Consider the following 21,037-nt stretch of genomic DNA (forward strand, 5'->3'; position numbering starts at 1 on the left):
CCACACTCCAAGCTCAGCAAAGACAAGGACTATAACTTATTCATTTAGGATCCTCAAGGACCTAGGAGAATATTTGGACTGCAAGCATTCAATTAACTGAGCAAGCACTCAATAAATATCACAGAAACAGAGAAATAAAAGTGATTAAATGAATTGTATCAACACCATTTTCAACTGCTGCCATTTTTACTTTTTGTTTGAATTAGTAAAAGATTAGGTGTAAATCCCAAAGAAATCTTGGTCAAAATATTCAGAGACCATGGCCAAATAAGGATTATGACTATTAAAGAAAGTTCTAGAGAACACTGAGTGAAATTAATTTATCCCCAACAATAATACCTTTTGCTTTTCTCCTTTGCCAATTTACTTAGTGAAGAAGATAACTAACCCTGAAAATATAGCAGTCAGGAAAATGGCAGTTAAAAACAAGTAGGGTGTACCAAAAGAGGGCACTCTTACCACAGATAGTTAGTTAACTTTTTTTGTTGTTGTTGTTGAACATTTGCCCCACAGCAGGACCAACAGAGAAAGTACTGCATTCTTTCCTAAGGAGCTCATAAGCCTCCCAGCCAAGCAAGAAGGAAAAGGAAAATACCGAGGTAAAAAATTAGTAGAGAAGAATGCCAAAGGCAATGATGACCATGCTCCCTGGCCATCAAGCCCTGAAGGCAGAGCTTTATATGGCTCTCGAAGGACTAATTACCCACCCCTCACTAAAACTTAAGAAGAAAACGCCAAAAAGAAACTAAACCAAGCCAACCCACATTCTGACCTGCATTAACCCCTCTCCCTGCACTGCCTTTCAATTCTTTGTATTTCCACCTGTTAGAACAAGTCATTTCATTCTAGGGATAGACCAAACCAGAAACTTTTGGCACATGTGCTTGATGTCTTTAGTGTTAAGTGCTAGTGCTCTATTTTTTAGGGGAAGAACACTTTTGCTCTCCTTGATGCCCCGTAGAGACTGCCCCAGCTTCTGAGCTGCGGTAGCAGATGAACCCTGTCTCTGCCTTCGCCCTTCTTTGGGTCAATTACAGACTGAAGGTCTGAACTTTGAGAGAGATAGAACTTTGGTTTTCCTCCTCCTCTGATGGCTGCCATCACACATGATTGATCCAAAGATTGGGAGGTAGGTACCCCATCTCACTGTGTCCCCAAAGCCCCATTTCCCAAGGCCAGTTCTATTTGGAAATTTTATTTTGTGTACTGTTCCAAAACGTGCTCTTCTCCTGTGTATGACTCTATAGTTCGAACTCCATTGCTCCTGCCCCGGCTCAAGCCCTTGTCATTCCAATAGGCTCTTGAGAGTTTCCCTACTCCAATCCTTTCACGCTGCACTGAAGTTCCCTTCCTAGAAAAGGATCTGACACCTGACTACTGCAACCTCACTGCTCACTATTCTTCCCATTGCTTACTCCTTCCAGAGTTGCTTCTGTGTTGTACCTTGAACATGACTGTGCTCCTGCCTGAGGGCCTTTGCATTTGTGGTTTCTTATATCTAGAATTATATTCTCCCAGACATCCAATGATTCATTCTCTCACTTTATTCAGGACTATGCCCTAATATCATGCCTTCCCTAAATACCAGCATATTATACTCTATTCCCTTACACTGCTTTATTTTTCTTCATAGCATTCATCACTAGCTGCCATTGTTATATATCTGATTGTTCATCTCTGTCAGCTCTATAATGGCAGAGACGTGATTCTATCTTGTCTAAAATTGTATCTGCAGCACCAGACACATTGGATGTACCAAATAAATATTTATTTAATTAATTAATTAAAAACACACCTTTCATCCACTCAGTTCCCTCCTCCATCCCCTCAGGTATCCCTCATTTACTCCATAATTAAACCAAATTCTATGGCATGACATTCAGGACCCGTAATCTGACCCCCTTCTCCTTTTTCTGGCCTTATCTCCTGTCACACCACCACCTGCAATGGCCCATGAGCTCTAGTCAAACCTAACAGTATACCATCCACTTTCAGGCCTGCATGCCTTTGCTTCTCTTTGTTCCAATATCATTCATTGAAATCTTTTTAATCTCTTAAAACCCTTCTGATATGCTATCTCCACATAGTGAAGACTTCTTTATTCTCCCTCCTATCCCAGCCATCGACAACTCTTTGGTCCTTTGATATCAGTTTGTACAGCTCCTATATGGCATCTTCTGTTATAAATTACTTCTACATTTAATTTTTTCTATCAGCAGACAAAGTATAGGAACTGGACAGTGATTCTTTTAACTCCCAAGCACGTAGAGCAGGGGTCTCAAATTCAACTGCCCGCTGAAGCTAGGCACAAAGAAAGGTATCTGGGTATATTAGTCTGCTCAGGCTGTCGTAACAAAATACCACAGACTAAGGGGATCAAACAACAAAAACTTAACTTTCTCACAATTCTGAGGTTAGAAGTCCATGATCACAAGGTGCCATCAGGACAGGTTCCTGGTAATGCCTCTCTTCCTGGCTTGCAGATGACTGCCTTCACCTTGTGTCCTCATGGACAGAGAGAGCTTTCTGGTATCTCTTCCTCTTCTTATAAGGACACTAGTCGTATGGGACTAGAATCCTACTCTTATGACCTCATTATTTAACCTTAATTACTTCCTTAAAGGCCTTATCTCCAAATACAGTCACCTTGGGGGGTTAGGGCTTCAACATACAAATTTAGAGGAACACAGCAATGGGCAAGGTGAGATGCAGGAGAACCAGAGGGCAGTTCCCCATCCATATAAGAGGGTTACTACTTAGTTCCAACAAATTGCCCCAGTCCTAATGTGCAAACCTAATATTCCCTCCAACCTTCAGAATTTGAAAAGAAAAAAAAAAAAACTGGAAATCTGAATAATTCAGAGGTGAAATCTCTTAATTTTTAAAGGTCAGGAGAACTAATTAAAATGTCTTTTAACTATGTGAGCAAAATAACCCCTACCCACAGGTAGGATTCTGTCTAGGGACCAAGAACTGGCAGTTTTCTGAATTCTAGTAGAAGTACTAAGCCCATGGTAAACCCCTGTTAAACTCTTTGTGAGCAAATGGCTCACTCACATATGTGCCATTGTTTGAGAAATTCTGAAATTAAAATGAGATGGTGGGGAAAAGCCAGATTTCTAACTATTATACAAAGACGGCCTGTTCCTTCCCTATATCCTATCTCATTCATCCACTAACAAGTTGATGCTGTCACTGCCCGCCTCTACATTCCCATCTCTCCTGCCTAGCCACGGGAACCTGGGCAGACCCTCCCTGAGTGCAGGGTCCAGTTCTGAGGTCTGCAATTAATGGGGGCAAGAGAAGAACGAAGTCAGTTCAGAAGAAAACCACAGAAGTGATTAGAGGTCTGAGAAATAAAGATCAGGAGAGGTTAAAAGAACCAAGGTAATTCCGTTTCGAGGCAAGAGGGTTACAGGGTTAGCTAGCAATGGTTTTCAAGTATATAAAAGGCTTGTGCCTAGGACAGTAATGAGCTGTTCTCCCTACTGAGAACAGAACAAACAGAAAACAGACTCCAAATGCAGCATGGGGATTTGGATGTTTCTTTTTCTAACACAGGTATTTGTAAGAACTTTTGTATTTGAATGGACCTTTACAGTAGAAAAGTTCTTTTTTCATTCATTATCTCCCTTCTGGCTGTAACATTCTGTGATTCTAAAGAAAGCCCTCTTACCAAGACTGTTAATAATGAAAGAATGAGCCATAAGGTAAAAGAAAGACTTTCATCTGTATAAGAAGATAGTGATATAATGTTGCTCAATGTAGAACGTACTATTTCTGTATTTACCTATGAGATCAATTTCATGCAGGAAGCAACTGAAAGCCTAATGACTTTGGTAACATGTTCAAAGCTACAGGAGGGCTATAAACAGCCACATTTTCCCCATCACATACTTTCCACTTACATATCAACAAAGGTAGGTTTTCTCTAGTAACCGAGGAGGGGTAAGGAAGATATAATAGATACTACATATAAACAGACAACCTTTCCTCCCCTTTTAATTTCTCAAAATTTATTTCTTTACCCTAATAGTATCAAAAATATTTTTCTTCTTGCCGGCCTTTTAAAGGCCCTCAGTATCATAGTGTAATATGATTAGTTATTAGGTAATAAGAACAAAAATGATTGTCAACGTTAAATTTAAAAAAGTGCTTTGCTGCATGCGACAACACTATATCTAAAGGGTTTGATAAGGGGGGCATCCCCTTTAATTATAGGCCATAAATTGTTAATAGAATCTAGAATCAGGTATAAGTATCCCAGGAATTAGAAAGACTGAAAAGTAAAGGTTTACTTGAGACCACAACTTTGAAAATAGCTAAAGGGGAAGTTTATCTTGTTATTGTTTCTTCTAGTGTTGTTATGCTCAGTGCTGTTATGCTCTGAACTGGCTTGAACAGCATAAAAATGGAGGTATGAGGACATTAAATCCAGTTTTTATGAGTAGAGATTAAATTACTTATTTGGGAGTCTGTCACATAAATGTGGAGCCAGACACACCTAGGTTCAACCCAGATCTGCCATTTGCTGTAAGAACTTGGCCAAGAAATGTCATCTCTAAAATAAAGATAAAAGTATCAACCTCCAAAGCTTTTTAAAAATAAATTTATATGACACATCATACAAATAGCCGCTTTAGCACATATTAAGCTTTTGATGAATGGTAACTATTATTGCCATTAAAATAACAACATTTTCCCACCTTGAAGCCTTCTCAAACACATGTCTCTCTATTGCGATCAACCAAACTTAACTTGAAAGCAGACTCCAGCAACTCGAAATATTGTGGCAAAGACAGATCAAGAATTGACTCAGAGATTGTGTTTCCAGCGGCACAGAGTGTGTTCAGTGTATTCTGCTCAACCTCCCTCTTCGTATCACCCTCCCACTACCACTCCCACTACCTGCCCAAAAGTTACTCCTCTGTCCACTTTCTCCCCTTTAATCAAAACTCTTTTCCATCAGGACTGAGATAGTCTCTTTGTGCTAGAACAAAGATATTGGTTTTCTCATCAGTCAACGGAGAGAACAAATGAAAAGCTCTTAACTGTGCTGGATACTTATAAGGCCTTAGTAAGTGAGAGTTATCAACCCTCATCTATGAAATAAGAAATCTGGACAAGGTCACCTCTAAAACCCTAGGACTCCACAGGAATTCATAGCCAATTGTGAATCCAAAGTAATTTGCATGCTAGCAGGACAGTTTTTTAAACCTCCCTTCCCACCCCCACCTAACGAATCTCTAGTTGATAAATTATACATTTAAAGATATCTGGGGAAACTGGATCACCCCTAGCCCACACACTAGAGCCAGAATAGTATTAAGCTCCTCACTATCCCCTACTTCTGAATGGTGGCTGGCCCCTGTCCCAGGAAACGTAGGTCAATGTCATCGTGGAGAGACCCTTTGATCAGAAGCTATGATCTCAGGTTATCAGGGGCATGATGAACTTTTTGAGCAGACTCTAAGAACAGCCTGGGAATCCCAGGCTTCTGGTAATATCTGCTGCATTCAGAGTGGGGGGACCTGACCTGAAGATGGCACTTGCCATTAAGGCATGTTTGGAATTTGATGCTTGGTTTGTCAAGCAGAAGACTATCCATGGGACTGATGGCTCCATAAGAGCCCAGTAATAGAATTATGTGCCTAGGATACACAGCTGGCAATTATACTCTCTATGGATCACTTCAGGCAGCAATAAAGATAAAGTGTTTTATAATGTATTCATTCATTTCAATACAGTCAGTAGTAATGTTAGAAAGTGGTTCATATCAAGAAAAGACTAAACTGCGTTTGAACAGGAGAAATGTGTTTTCTTAAAGGGATTATTTTGGAGAATCAAATAAATGTGTGTGATACTTCATTAAATCATAAGTCATTTTGGCAGGTGATCCTAATATGCTCCTGGCAAAAGTGGGAATTGAAGTCATTCAGACAGGGGAACAAATGAGTTACAGGTGTGCCTTGTTTTTGTTCTGGGGTCTCATCTGGACTATTAGAGGCGACATCAAATATATTTCAAGAAGTTTGTAGGAGATCATCCCAATAAATAGATGTGGAGTTTCGAGATGTTTATTTGAGGGACAGCTAAGGGAGAAAATGTGGTTCCTGGGTTGTCCTCTCAGAGACTCCACAGCTTCCAGTTACATCCTCCTGTTCAAAGGCTGTTTTCCCCTCCTGCCTCTCAGGGAAAAGGCAAGTCCTATGGGGTAAAATGGACTCCTAAAATAAGGTGGACAACGCTGAGACAGCCATCCATAAAAGGGTGCAATCCTAGACAAGGCTTGTGGGTGCCAGGCCCAGCTGAATCCAAGGTCTGGCTGGTCCAAGGTCTGGCTGGTCCCAGTTCTGGCTGTGATCCAGGCCTGTGGCTAGGAACAGGACCCCAGAATTAGAATATTACATTCGTGTAGTAGGGAGCCTGTACCTAAAAAATGTAAACATACTTCAGCTTATTGTATCATGCATGTGTGGCTGAATGCCACTGTTGTACTCTGCTACGTGTGGAGGGAAGGGAAGCAGAAGTACGCGCAGTACTGCACTTCCCCCAACAGAACTGCACTTCCCAGTAGAACTGCGCTCCTGCTCGCAATAAAGTTGGTGTCTGCTGTTTCATTCTCGTGTCTGCCTTTAGTGTATTCTTCCAACTGGCTGTCTTACCATCGAACCCTCCCTTCTCAATCAGCTTGGTGCTGACAAGACTGCTAGGATGCTTATAAAGAAGATAAACCTATGAAGGTGCTGAGCTGCACCCTGACCTTGAAATCCTGCCAATCACTATACAAAGCGTTATCTCTTCTGTGATCCATGTTTAAAGCTAGCTCACAAACCTCCTCCTTCTTCTCTCCCCAAATTAGCTCCTTTTTAAACTTCCCTATTTCATTCATATAATTAAAATGTATTTATTGAGAACCTACTATGTGCCAGGCACTGTATTAGGTGCTGAGATAAAAATGAGACAGCCTCTATCTATATACCCTTACATTCTAGTAAGAAAGAAAAAATAAAATATCCAAACAAATGACTAAACACATAATAAATGTCAGTTGAGGAAACATGCTATGAAGAAAAATCAAGCAGGGAAAGGGGAGAGGGACAGAGTCATCAGGGAAGGCCAATTTGATGAGGGTACATTTTAACAATCCCTAATGCTTAATCCCTCCGTCTATCTGCACCTGCAAGAATTTTCAGGGAAAGCAATATTTTCATACTTAGTGTATTGTTTACAAGGGTAACATAAATAAGTGAAGAGCGACAGGTAGGGACTGAAGGTGAAGAAGCAAGCCAGGTAGATAAATGGGGGAAGAATGTTCAGGATGCAGGAACTGGCAAGTGTAAAGGGATGTGTTTGCCTCATTCAGGTAACAACAAGGCTATCTGTGTGGCAGGAGCGGAATGAGCAAGATGGATGAGAGGAAAGGCACCGTCTTCAGCTCTTACTCCCTTCCAGGTTGGAAACTGCAGTTAAATTATAGCTTCTTTTACTCCTCCCACCCTTTCCTTAATCCAGCTATATCGTTATCTTTTCTGAAGAATTATTCTCTAAAATCACCTTCCCTGTTCCTCTCTCACCTGAATTCAGTCTGCACTCACTTTATACCTGGATTACTCAAAAGTCTCTTGATGGGCTTCTCAGCCTCTTGCAGCTTCTATTGCTCTAATCTCTTTACACTAAGCTTCTACATTAATCTTCCTAGAGCATTGTTTTCATCATGTCTTTTCCTCCCTTGCATAAAAATGGCTTAGCAGCTTAACAGTACGTGTAGAATGAAGCAGAAGCTCCTTAGCCTGCACCTCCCCCATCTCTGACTCAATCTGGCCTAAATTCCATCACTCTGTTCCCACCTTCTCAACTCCAGTAACCTCCACCCATCATTCCATACTCTGTTCTCAGTTTCGACCCTTGAAACCTAGCCTAAGACCCACGTTAGCCTACTAGGTGGCCTGGCCCAAACCTGACTGCCTCCTCTTTTGAAGAGCTGGTACACTAAGTCATTTATATCTCCATCCAATTTAGTGCTTCATATATAGCAGTATAGAAGGCCCATCGTTCTTTCTTAAGTCCTGTCTCACCAACTAGACTGCATTCACTGAGGGCAAGAACCATGTCTTCTACATCATGTTTGTCATGCAAGTGCCATATATGTAGAAGCCATAATTCATAAAATGTGAATAAATATTAACAAAAAGGTTTCTACATTATTGGACACTGAATTAGGTAAGAAAAAAATGAAATAAAATGATCACATTGTATCTCTGAAGCCCTCTTTTTTCTGCAGGTAAAAAAAAAAAAGTCTCTTTAGGCTGGTCATCTCCCTCTTAATAGGAGGGACGATAAGCTCAGCAGCATAGTCACAAAAATCTTATTTTGTTCACCTCCTATATTCAGTAACTAGCAATCTAAGTAATCAGATATCTCACATTATGTTAAGCACTGAGTGTATGTAACTACAAACCCTCTAGAGAAACGTTGTCAGTGTGGTAGAACCAAATGTGAGAACTGTGCACATCTATGTGGGCCTCTAATCACTAATGCTAATACATCAGAAGAGCCTTATGAAAGTGAGAACGAGAAGGCCCATTTCTTCTGTCTTCAGAACCAATGTCAAAAGCTGAGCAGTACTACAGCCATGCCACCCTGAACGTGCCCGATCTCATCTGATCTTGAAAGCTAAACAGGGTTGGTCCTGGTTAGCACTTTGATGGGAGACACCTAGGAATACCAGGTGATGTAGGCATTAAAAAAAAAAAAGGCTGAGCAACAGCAATATTTTGTCCACACAGAAAGCTCACATTGGTGCCAATAAAAATGCAGGCAAGGTTTATAAAGCCTGAATTGTTATGGAGAGAATTTAAAATCTCATTCTTAAATAGGAAGGTTTTCAACAAGAAGCTACAGCAAAAATTCTTTTCACCTTTGGGTGCCTGATGGCCTCGCATAGAGTTGCCCAGTGGAACTAAACTATCTGGACAATGTTTTATGTGCATTCCTTGAAGCGAGCACCTGCCAGCTTCTCTGAAGTCTTATCTTTCGAAATAATGATAATTAACAATAATAATAATATTAAGAACAAGAGATGCAGGAATTCTATTTCAATTCATATTTTATCCGGTTTCAGCAGGATAAAGCACTTGAAGGGAAGTGGGGAGTGGAGTTGGGTGCAAATCATCATCTTCTAGCTGACCTTCCTGCCTCACTTTCCACTTACCTTTATCCCTGGAAAGCCAGTCTGCCCTGGTTACACAATTCATGGGAAGGCTCAGGACAAGCCTTGCTCAGAGTGAAAGTATGCAAAGGCCTTATTTGACATGATCTGTAGAAACCCTGATACCCTCCAGGTCTTCCCACTGGCTAAAGCCTGAAATTCCATTATTACTGTATAATCTCTACAGCTTTCTTCCTTCTCTGTGAACCTGCAAAAATTTTGAGGAAAGATAATACTTTAAGCTTTCATATATACTTTAGTACAAAGGTTGAAATTCCAGGGTCTACAGGGCCAGAAAGGGCGAGGAGGAGACTAAAGCAAATAGCTCCACTCAGCTCCAGCCGAATGGAACCATACAGCATGGGCCCAATGCTACTAAGACTTCTGCTTTTTCAAGAGAAGCCCAAATCCATTTTTATTTATGTGAAATCTCCCAATTTTTTTTAATGTTGGCAACTAACTCTGATTTGTTAAAAACTGTACAGAACAGAACAAACCCACCTGCAGACCAACAATGAAACATGATAGCAAGCTTGCCTCTCAGTACAGTACATGAGAGAAATGAGGAGAGCCAGCACCCACCTGGTGACAAAGATAGGAAGGGGAAGGAGTCAGCTTCAGTCAAAGGTCTGGCTGAGTTGAGCAGCCTTGCCTAAGACAGGCCGTGTAGCGGTTGGGCACCAACCTGCAGAAAGGAGTGGAACACACAAGAAGACTCCGGAAGGGCCTCTGAGCAGCAGCTTTGTCCATACCTACCTGCTCTGCCCTCCAATCGGGCCTGCATTATGGTGTCCCTGGGCACATTTTAAAATATGTAAAATATAAATTATGACTAAGCCAATATAAAGGCAAGTATTATATTCATATATTTCTTCTGATTTTAAAAGAAATTAAAACATTTTCTTGGGCCCCTAAGAGTATCATGGGCCTTAGGCCCTGGCCCACTGCACCTAAAAGATGTTGGGCCTGCCTCCAGCTCAGCAGTACTTAGCTTAAATTCTAGGTGGAAACTCTTGGTTACTAGCTATTGGTGTGTGTCACTATAAATTAGGCAAATCGATACTCATGTTGGGAGGTAGCTCTGTTATTGTGGACATAACCATGAGCTTTAAAAACAGACCACATAGGTTAAAATCCCAGCTCTGCCATGTACAGTTTAAGTGATATTAGGCAAGTCATTTACCCTTCTTGTGGCTTGATCACCTCATCCATGAAATAATAATAACAGAACCCACCTGCGGATTGCTATAAAATTTCAATGAGTTAATATGTATGTATGTATATATATACATATGTATGTATGTGTATATATATGTATGTATGCATGTATATGTGTGTGTGTGTGTATATATATATAAAGCTTAGAAAAGTACCTAGCAATGATAAGGAATAAGTTAGCTATCACTATCATTTTGTTCTCTTGTGTCCCACAACTGACTAGATATTGATAAAATTATCAAGTTAAAATGTAAAAACTCGAGGAACCAACTATTCTCAGGTCATGAAGGCAACTGCTTTATCATAATTTCCTAAGGTAACTTGCCTTGGCTAATTTTTAATGATATCTTATGTTCTTTCTAATAGCTGTATCCCCCATTTGCCTATAGAAGATATTCAAAGTGGAAACTGGAGCTTAAAACTTATCCATTGGTTGTGTTTTATATTCTAAAGAAATGTGATCTTTTAACAAATATGCCTTGTGTTCATCAAGTGCCTAGAAGCCTTCAGAGCACTAGAACATTACAGAATGATATAACATATTTTCGAAACAGCCAAAAGTGAGAATTTTAGAAAACTTCACACCACTGAGAGGACAAAGGGTATCAGTGTTTTCTCTTGTACTGGGATAACTATCAACAGTGTTTTCTGTTGTGATCCTCAGAATTGTATGGTGAGAAGGAGCCTCTCACATTACCAATCCATCCCTCATTTGCCAAAGATACTGAGGCTGAGAGAACTCAGATGTTTCCTCAAGGTCACATTGATTAGTCTCAAACTCTTCATGTCTGGTCCAGCCACTTGTTATCATTTTGCATATGTTGTTTTTTATGAATTCTTATGGACAAGTACATATCTCTAATACTAGAATTGTTGCAGCTAAAGATAGTTATAGATTGTTGTGCAGATTTTAAACTTCTTTTGGTAGGAAAATAGTTGGTGCTCAAAAAAAAACTTGTTCAATGAATGAAAGTTCTCTGAGTTTTCCTTTCTCCCATCTTGTGATCTTATTGTTGAATTTCTCATATTATAAAGTAGAAGGGGGACACAGAGACTTCTGTTTATTATCACGTTCTCAGCCTGCATAGAATCCATATGGTTCACGACTACATGTGCTGGGAAGACATGAAGTGTTTCTATTTCCAAATGTTTAAAGATTATATTAAAATGAGTGTTGATCGATTTCAAAAGAGTGACAAAGACGTATCCAAAGCCACATGATTTGGTGATTGCTGAAGACACAAATGAGGGATGTCACATAGAATTTTGGGCTAAGCTGAGCCTATTTTCCCTGCTTGCTCTACAAAATGTATTTTTAAGTGCTCAAAACTGATACACACACACACACACACACACACACACACACATATGTATGGATGTATGTATGGATGTGTGTGTGTGTGTGTGTGTATTCTAATCTAATCTGGAGGAAATGGCACAATTTTAAATCTCTTTCATCAGCCAAGAAAAAAAGCGTTTTTCAAAACATATCATTAAAAGCAAAAAAAAAAAAAAAAAAAAAAAAATCAAAAAAACAATCATCAAAAAATTTCTTGCATGAAGACTTAAAATCAGTAATTTCTCCCAATTGTATCATTAGCTCATTTTATAGTAAAAGTGCTAAAGAAAGGGCACATGATGGAATTTTATATAACTTAAGTTCTAGTCTGTTGTTGAGTCTAGTGAGCCATGTTGTGTTCCTAATGTACAAATAAATATCTGAATATTTCTTTGGACAAAAAGAAATAAATTGGTTGCATCTAAAATAGCTACTTTGTTAAAAATCACGGTCATTTACAGACAGAATGGTTATTTCCTTTTAGCAAGAGAACAAAACTCAATCCTAACCTATGCGTATGTATGATGTTCAGCTCTATGGCCCTAAATGCAAATCCTGGACATAAGCCATGTCAGCATTAAATGCTGAATACAGGCTAATATATTGGCTCTTTTTAACTGGACTATTAAGTCCATTATCATTTAATGAAACAATTTTAACTTTAGCCACAAAAACACTTACAGTGCCTTTCCTTCAACTCCCTAAAGGCAAAACAACTTAAATTTAAAAGAAAAATAACTATGAAACTTCACTAAGTGTAGATGATTTCCATAGTACAGGTTAAGCCCTGAATTTCTGTCTCAATGAAGTCTACATTTGATTTTTACTACAAAGATAAACCCAAACTGGTAATTACCCTTTGCTAACCCTACCAAATAATCTCAGCATGAAAACACTGGCATTTTTCTTACTATAATGAAATGTATATAGAATTAACTAACATAATTTCACAAACAGTCTTAGTAATCCATTTCAAAATTATGCTATGAAACATTATCTTTAAAGATATCATGTTAAGAGAACAAACTAATGGTTGCCAGATGGGAGAGGGATTGGGGGACTGGGTAAAAAAAGTGAAAGGATTAAGAAATACAAATTGGTAGTTACAAAATAGTAACAGGGATGTAAAGTACAGCTTAAGTAATATAGTCAATAATACTGTAATAACTATGGTTTCAAGTGGGAACAAGACTTACTGGGGGATCGCTTTGTAAGTTATATAAATGTCTAACCACTATGCTGTATACCTGAGACTAATATAATATTGAATGTCAACTATAATTGAAAAATAAAATAAATTTAAAAAAATTTTAAATCATGTTAATTATTTTCTTTTTACAGCAGTCTCAAAGTAAAACTACATTCACTTTGGCTTGAATGATTAGGATCTAGAAACCAAAGTCCTTTACAGAGATCCAACAGTCACATTGACACAAAAAGCTATATATGAAACACAAATAAATCAAATTTTCATGCAGTTGTATTATATTCCATTACCTTCAACACATATATACACTATTAAACTCATGTTCGTTCTGAACCTTAAGTTTGAATCTTTTTATGAATATATATTTTTCCTGAGGCATATTTTGAAAATTCTAAGGTAAAGAAAATCAAAATTGACTCACTTATTATGCTTTTTAAAAAAATTAACTAACATATTTTTATTCATGTTTTTTAGTGTGATGCTACTATCTGGAAAATTCTATTGACTTAACAATTCTACATCCATTCCTCCCAAATTTGATCCCTCAAAAACAGCTTTCCCAAAATAACTTTTTTTCTAAAAAAAAAAAGCTACAAATATCTATGACTTATAGTCATGTTTTTGGTAAACTTGTTTAATAATCTAATGATTAGAAAATTGTCTTTTTTTTTTAAACACCTGTCTTGATGCTCTGGGAAAGTTCTGGGGATTTGAATACCTTTAAGAAACCTGAACATCTAAAGGAGTTAGTGGGACCTATGCAGCTGAGGCACTGAACACTTGACGAGCAGTTGTAGATATTGTAAATGTACCACAGTAGGAAGCAGCTTTCCAAAGACTTCAAAGCAAATGTCAGTTAATTATCTAGCTTTCAGGGGCAGTGTGGACTTACCGTGACAGCTATTAGGCGAGGACACATGGGCATCTACACAACTGAACATCAGTTCATGTCATCGTTTAGCTTAGATCTCACTGGAAAGAAATGCTTAAGGTCTCAGCTTGGTTCAATTCAAATTAATCTAAAAGTTTTCCCAGATGGTTTCTCAGCACAAGCTTATTTCTTACCCCACAGCCTCCGCGTTCCCATCACCTCAGAGCTGCAGCCAATATGCTGTTTTCACATGCTCAAGCTCCATTTTAAAGCCATATGTGAGACATATCCATTTGAACTTTCTCTTCTCCATCATTATTGTGAATTCAACCTGGAGGTCTTATAACATGGGTAAGAAAAGAAATGCTGTTTCTAATTCTCTCTCGTGCCCCTCTCCTCGCGTCCCACCCACCCCTCTCATTTTTTAACTGACAGAGAAGATTATTGACTGTTTCTTCCTGGTGCCTAATGGGTGAGATGTCTTAGAGTGTTCTCCATGGCTGGACAAACACAGTCGGCCCCACAATATTTGACTTGTATGAATCCTGGCAGGGCTGGCTTGTCCATAGTTTCCCAGAGCATCAGCTTCTATCTGTAACTTCATCAGGTTCTAGTCAACCACAAAAAATGCCAGTAACCAAGTTCACTCCTGGCCTCCCCTAACACCACCTCCACTCAGGGTTGGAGTCACAATTGTGCACTTTGCCACATCGCATCAGGCACCCTTTTTTAGATCCAGAACATACCCTTTTCGAACAATGTTAGGTGGTCCCTAAACACAGGGATGTTCCCTCAAGGAAAGAAGACAAAAGGAAAGGAAAGAATGTATTTTTTTGACTACATCCACTAGAGATAGGAAAGAATAGAACTTGAAGGGGAAAAAAACATGAGGGACAGATTTATACAGATCAGAAAGCTAATTACAAAAGAGTTGAAAGCAAGAAAACTTCAAAAAAAGAAAATCGAAGTACCAAACTGTTTGATAAGACCTAAACTAACTTCATCCCTTCTAGAAAATGTCTGCCTTTAAGTACTCTAAGTTAGTGAAGTCTTGCTCTTAAACTTGAAAAGTAAAAAAAAATAGCACTTGAATAAAAATCCTCAGCAGTTGCTGACCTCTCATTGCCACTCACTTTAATCAGCCACATACTGTTTCTTGACATGTCCAAAGTCCCAAATGAGGTCTTGCTGATTTTTAGCAGTTGGTAACTATGTGCAATATATGCAGAATCATTTTCTGGGGACTTCAAAAAACCAGGATTCTTCTTGTTCCTCCACCTCCAGGAAACTAATATTAAATGCTTTTATCTTTCTAGTGTGTAAAATGTTTTCAAGCTGCCTGTAAAATGTGTGATGTGAGCTATTTGACAAAAATATTATAAAAATTTATTAATTGTCTTTAAGCATGTTTCTTTGCAGTTTTCAGTTCATCTTATATTAGATCCTGAACAAAAACTGGCTTTGTTTCTTATAGCCAAATTACACAAGACACATAAATCTGTAATGTTACTGGTTTCCTTTAAAGACTTTGCTTTCTTCTAAAAGGATCTGAATACCTCTGAAAAGCATGCTGGATAAATTCCCAAGATGCCAGGCTTTTGGCCAAAATACTCAAAGGTGATAGGTCACAGCTGCTTCCTTATTTCTAGGGAAAAGGGTGCAGAGGTGCAGGTCACTGGATGCTTGACAAATGTGTGATTGCCAAGTGTTTGGGCTCTGTCTTCTAAAGAGATACTTGAGTAGACTATGTGAAATTAACCTACTCTAGGTAGAGAGTACATAGTTAACCAGACCTATGTTTTCTAGTCTAAATAAGGCAATATTTATTTAATCAATAAATCATAAAAGCCAAGAATGAAAATGTACTTTAAAAATTATAAAGTACAGAGATCTGATCCAAGAATATTTGCTATAATACTCATATGGTTGAACCTTCTAGGGCAGAGCATCTACTCTATGTTAAAATAGTCTAAATACATACACATGGTTGCAATTTGTATCGAATAGATAATCTCCATAATATGTAAAAAGCTACTACACTCACAAAGAAAAACACCAAGAGTCTAATAGAAAAATGAGCTAAAGACATGGAAATAAAAATAAATATGATTCTCAAATCTAAAAAGAGATTTAATCTAAATCTAAAAAAGATTCTCATATAAGAGAAATGCAGATCAAAACTACACTGAGATACAACTTTTCAAATATCTCATGTTACTGATATGAGTATAAATTGGTATAATCCCTATATAAAGTAATTAAATATTCAAAGTAATACATGCATACATATTCTTTTACTCACTATTTCAACTTTTAGAAATTTTCCCACATGAAAATGATCTACAGATATGGTTAGTCACTGAAACATTATTTTTGCTATTAAAAAGACATGGAAATAACCTGTAAAGCTACTATAGTCCATCGACAAGGATCAGGTCAAATACACTGTAGTATATCCATGCAATGGGGTATTATGAGGCTGTAAGTAATAACAACAATAAAGCAGCTCTTAATGTCCAAAATAGAAAGTTCTCCAGACTGTATTAAGGGGGGGAAAAAAAACAAGGTGCTCTTAGCAAATCAGGAATAGAGAACTTTCTCAACTTGATAATGAACAACTACAAAAACCTACACTTAATATCATACTCAGTGGTGAGAAACTTGAAGCTTTAGCTTTTCCACTAAGATCAGGAATAAGAGAAGGATGCCCCCTCTCACCACTATTTTTCAACATAATACTGGAAGTCTCTGCTAATGCAATAAGATAATAAAAGGAAATAAGAGGTATACAGATTGGGAAGGAAAAAATAAAATTGTCTTTGTTTGCAGGTGACATGATTGTCTATGTAGACAATTTTTTAAAAAGACAAAAAAAAAAATCCAGAACTAACAAGCAATTACTATAAAGTTTTAGGAGACGGGGTTAATTAAACAAAAGTTGATAACTTTCCTATATATCATCGATGAACATGTGGAATTCAAAATTAAAAACAAATTATTATTTACATTAGCATCCCAAAAATGATATACTTAAGTATAAATTTAACAAAACATGTATAAGATCTATATGAGGAAAACTACAAAATTCTGATGAAAGATATCAAAGAAGAAATAAATAAATAAAATATTCCATGTTCATGGATATATGGAAGACTCAATATTGTCAAGATATCAATTCTTCCCAACATGATCTATAGATTCAACACAATCCCAATCAAAATCCTAGCAAGTTATCTTGTGGAAATTGGCAAACTGAACATAAAGTTTAGGCAGAGAGGCAAAAAGATCCAGATAGCAAACTTGGTATTAAAAGAGAAGAACAAAGTTGGAGGATTAATACTACCTGATCAAGACTTACTATAAAGCTTCCACAATCAAAACAGTGTGGAACTGGCAAAAGAACAAATGAATAGATCAATGGAATACAGAGTCCAGAAGTAGACTCACATAAATACAGTCAATTTATCTTTGACAAAGGGGCAAAGGCACTACGAAGTAGAAAAAAGTCATTTCAACAAATGGTGCTAAAATAATGGACATCAACATGCAAAAAAATAATAATAATTCTAATTACAGATCTTATACCTCTCATAAACATTAACTCAAAATGAATCATGGACCTAACTGTAAAACTCCTCAAAGATAACATAGGAGAAAGTTAGGTTTATACAATGCCAAAGAAACAATCCATGAAAAAAGAATTGATAATCTGGACCATTAAAATTAAACATTTCTGCTCTGTAAAAACGCTGTCAAGAGAATGAAAAAAATCAGCCACAGAATGAGAGAAACTATCTGCAAAAGTCACACCTGACAAAACAAAATATACAAAAAACTCTTGAAACTAAAAAGTAAACAAACAACCCAATTATAAATTGGCTAAAGACCTCAACCAATACCTCACCAAAGAAGGTATACAGATGCTGAAAAAGCATATGAAAATATTCCACATAATATATCATCAGAGAAAGACATGAACTACCACTACACACCTATTAGAATGGCTAAAATCGAGAACACTAAAACAATGCTGGTGAGTGTGTGGGGCAACAGGAATTCTCATTCATTCCTGGTGGTAATGCAAAATGGTACCTATACTTGAGAATACAGTTTGGTGATTTCTTACAAAATTAAACATACTGTTACCATGTGATTCCACAACTGTTCTCCTGGGTATTAACCCTTACATCCACAGAAAAACCAGCACATGGATGTTTACAGCAACTTTATGCATAATTGCCAAACTTAGAGGCCACAAAGATGTCTTTCAGTAGGTAAATGGATAAATAATATGTGGTACATCCAGATAATGGAGTATTATTCAGTGCTTTAACAAAAATGAGCTATTGAGCCATGAAAAGACATTTAAGGAAGGACCTTAAATGCATATTACTAAGTGAAATAAGCCAATGTGAAAAGTCCATATGCTGTGTAATTCCAACTATTAGACATTCTGGAAAAGGCAAAAATATAGAGACAATGAAAACATGAGTGGTTGCCAGGGGGTCGAGGTGGGGGAGGGCAGAGCACAGAGGATTTTTAGCGCAGTAAGACTACTCTGTATGTTATTACAATGGTGGATACATGTCACTATACACTTGTCCAAACCCATAGAATATACAACATCAAGAGTAAATCCCAAAGTGACCTATGGTCTCTGAGTGATAATGATGTATCAGGGGAGGTTCATTGAGTATAACAAATATTCCACTGTGGTGCAGGATGCTGATGGCGGAGCGGCTGCATGTGTAGCTGGGGGAGAGGACAGAAGGTATATGGGCACTCTGTACTTTCTGTTCAGTTTTGCTGTGAACCTAAAACTGCTCCAAATTTTTTTTAAAAGGCAAGGTACCATAGAATAAGATGTATAGTATGTTCCATTTGCATAAAATGTGGGGAGCGATTACATATATATTCATTTTTCTTATATTGCAGAGAGTAGGACAGAGGTTTTACACCATACTCATTTTTGAACCATTAAAAAATTACCTACAGAAAAATTAAGTAAAATAATTTAAAGTATATGAAAAAAAAAGTAGCTTATTCTATCCATTTCTTAAAGTCAGTTTTAAAAAACCCATATCAGTATTGAAATATTGTCCCAAATAGTTAACTCTTTTTATAACTTTTTAAAACAGAACAATCACACAATGGTCTATTTATTCTAACTCTGAAAGTTTGGATCCATTTTTCAATCTTCTTGAAATTAATAAAAGTATAAAGGAAATCTTGTAAAATCTCCAAAAGAGAAAAATGTATTAACTTCTGCCTTCCATTTTTTCTTATTTAATCTTCACCTTAAACATTAGCCATCATCAGTCTTGTTACTTATCTGCCATGTAAGGCCTTAACTATTAAGCCTCCAATCCAGAAGATTCTGTAGGCAGAGAACATATGGTGCTGTCTGTGTCATGGGCATGTCTGAAACACCCAGCTGTCCTTACCAGCTGAGCATATCCCCTGGGAACTGCTAGCTGCAAGGCTTTTGGCGCTATAAAGCATTTTCCTCCTGACCGCAAAAAGCATCCAAACACCTTTTCTGGAAAATGCAATCTCTTTCAGAACTGATTTACCCAAGAGGTCTGTGGCTCAAATTGCTGGAAGTGATATCTTTGATAAAAGCCATTCCTCTGCTTGTCCCTAGGGTGTTTAGTACCTTTCTTACAGACACACCCTTGTGAGTTTCACATTAGGTGGTCGGTCACATACTTTCTGAATGAATCCAATTCTAGCCCAACACACCAGAATCGAAAATGAGTTATCTCCTCAGGGCAGGTGACTGGGCAGCTGCCTTGGGAAGAACTCACTTGCCTCCAGAAAGGGCTGCCCTCAGCTGACACCAACAAAACTTGCCAAAGAGTTCACATGCTGACTTTTTGACAGGCCCAACCGGTTAGATACCATCACCCCTCCTAAGCTTTTGGCCAGGCCAGAGGCTGAGTGCGTTCTAATGATGTACTATGACCAAACTGTTTTGGCTGCAGCACTTTGGCAATTAGAACTGTGTGGTATCAAATTCTAGCGATAGCTTTCAGCTCTGTAGTACTCAAGGAAGATCCCAGGCTGCAAGAGGGGTTTTCCTGATGGAAACTGGCAGAGAAAAATTGTCAGGTCAAGATTAGTCCATGCTGCATAGAGTCAGTCTACCCCACAAGCCCTTAAACTATCAGTTGCAAATTTATTTCTGGAATGTAGATGCTAACGGACTGGAATTCCTAAATACTTGCCAATTAAAGTTACCATAGTACACACTTTAGTAAAATTCTTAAGCTGTTTAAATGTAAATACAAAATTACCTCAATCATCCAAGAGAATAAAACCTGAAATGTTTTGGGAACCAAACATTTACCTGGTCATCACGAGCAAATCCAAAAATAATTAACTTGAAAGTTCATCTGAAGCAAAAGTGAAAACAAGCAGAAGCATATATTTGAGAGCCATGTTATATACAACAGAAGTGAGGAAGGGTTTTAAAGATCTGTGTGGAATAATAAAAAGCTACTTGTTCTCATCTTACTTTGCAAAAAAAAAAAAAAAAAAGTTTAAAATACACATGTGGAAAAAACTTTAAATATCCCTTAAAAAGTTTAAGTACTAGGACTGAGTAAATTTCTACTTCTACCTAACCACCTCTTCAATTTATAAATGACCACAATAGTGCTAGGTATTCAAGGTTCCAAGAATTATATGTTACTATAATTGCTCTATGTGCAAAATAGTGATGCCTCAATCAATGTATCTTCTCAAAACATGTTGCTTTATTAAGAAGTTTGTTTTAAAAAATCTTTAGTGATCATTTAGAGTAACATTATATATACTCATTATGACAAAAGTATCTCAAAACATAGAATCTGTTTATCAGATCATAAAAGGCATATTCACACATTGAAAGAAAAGTTTCTTAACCTCTCAGTTTCATCACTTTTTTATGCCAAATGAAGCTATTACAGGGCTCTTTGGAAAGATTAAATGAGATTAGACACACACACACACACACACACACACACACACACACACACACATTTCCTCTATATCAAAAGGAAAAGCAGATAGTGGGATCTTATTGACACACTGACTGCCTACGCTAGGAATGAATACCTCTTAGGTCCCAAATTCTGGGGAATACTCTGCTTCCCACTCAAATTTCAGTTTAAGGAGACCCAAACACATTATTTTCTAGTAAAATAACCT

At 37.6% G+C, this 21,037-nt stretch overlaps 1 long non-coding RNA gene and 1 pseudogene across 1 annotated transcript in view; one reads left to right on the forward strand and one right to left on the reverse strand.

Moving 5' to 3' along the window:
* Positions 1–21,037, reverse strand: part of LOC107513416 — a 46,387-nt gene that overhangs the window by 17,315 nt on the left and 8,035 nt on the right. Inside the window, exons 2-3 of the long non-coding RNA XR_001597535.2 lie at positions 14,041–14,185; positions 9,794–9,896 (exon numbers count right to left, since the gene is read on the reverse strand). This is a non-coding gene — a long non-coding RNA (uncharacterized LOC107513416). The remainder of the gene's footprint in view (positions 1–9,793; positions 9,897–14,040; positions 14,186–21,037) is intronic.
* On the forward strand, positions 8,626–8,743 carry LOC118602184 (annotated as a pseudogene).

Source organism: Rousettus aegyptiacus, unplaced genomic scaffold (assembly GCF_014176215.1).
Source record: "Rousettus aegyptiacus isolate mRouAeg1 unplaced genomic scaffold, mRouAeg1.p scaffold_m13_p_4, whole genome shotgun sequence".
Lineage (NCBI taxonomy): Eukaryota > Metazoa > Chordata > Mammalia > Chiroptera > Pteropodidae > Rousettus > Rousettus aegyptiacus.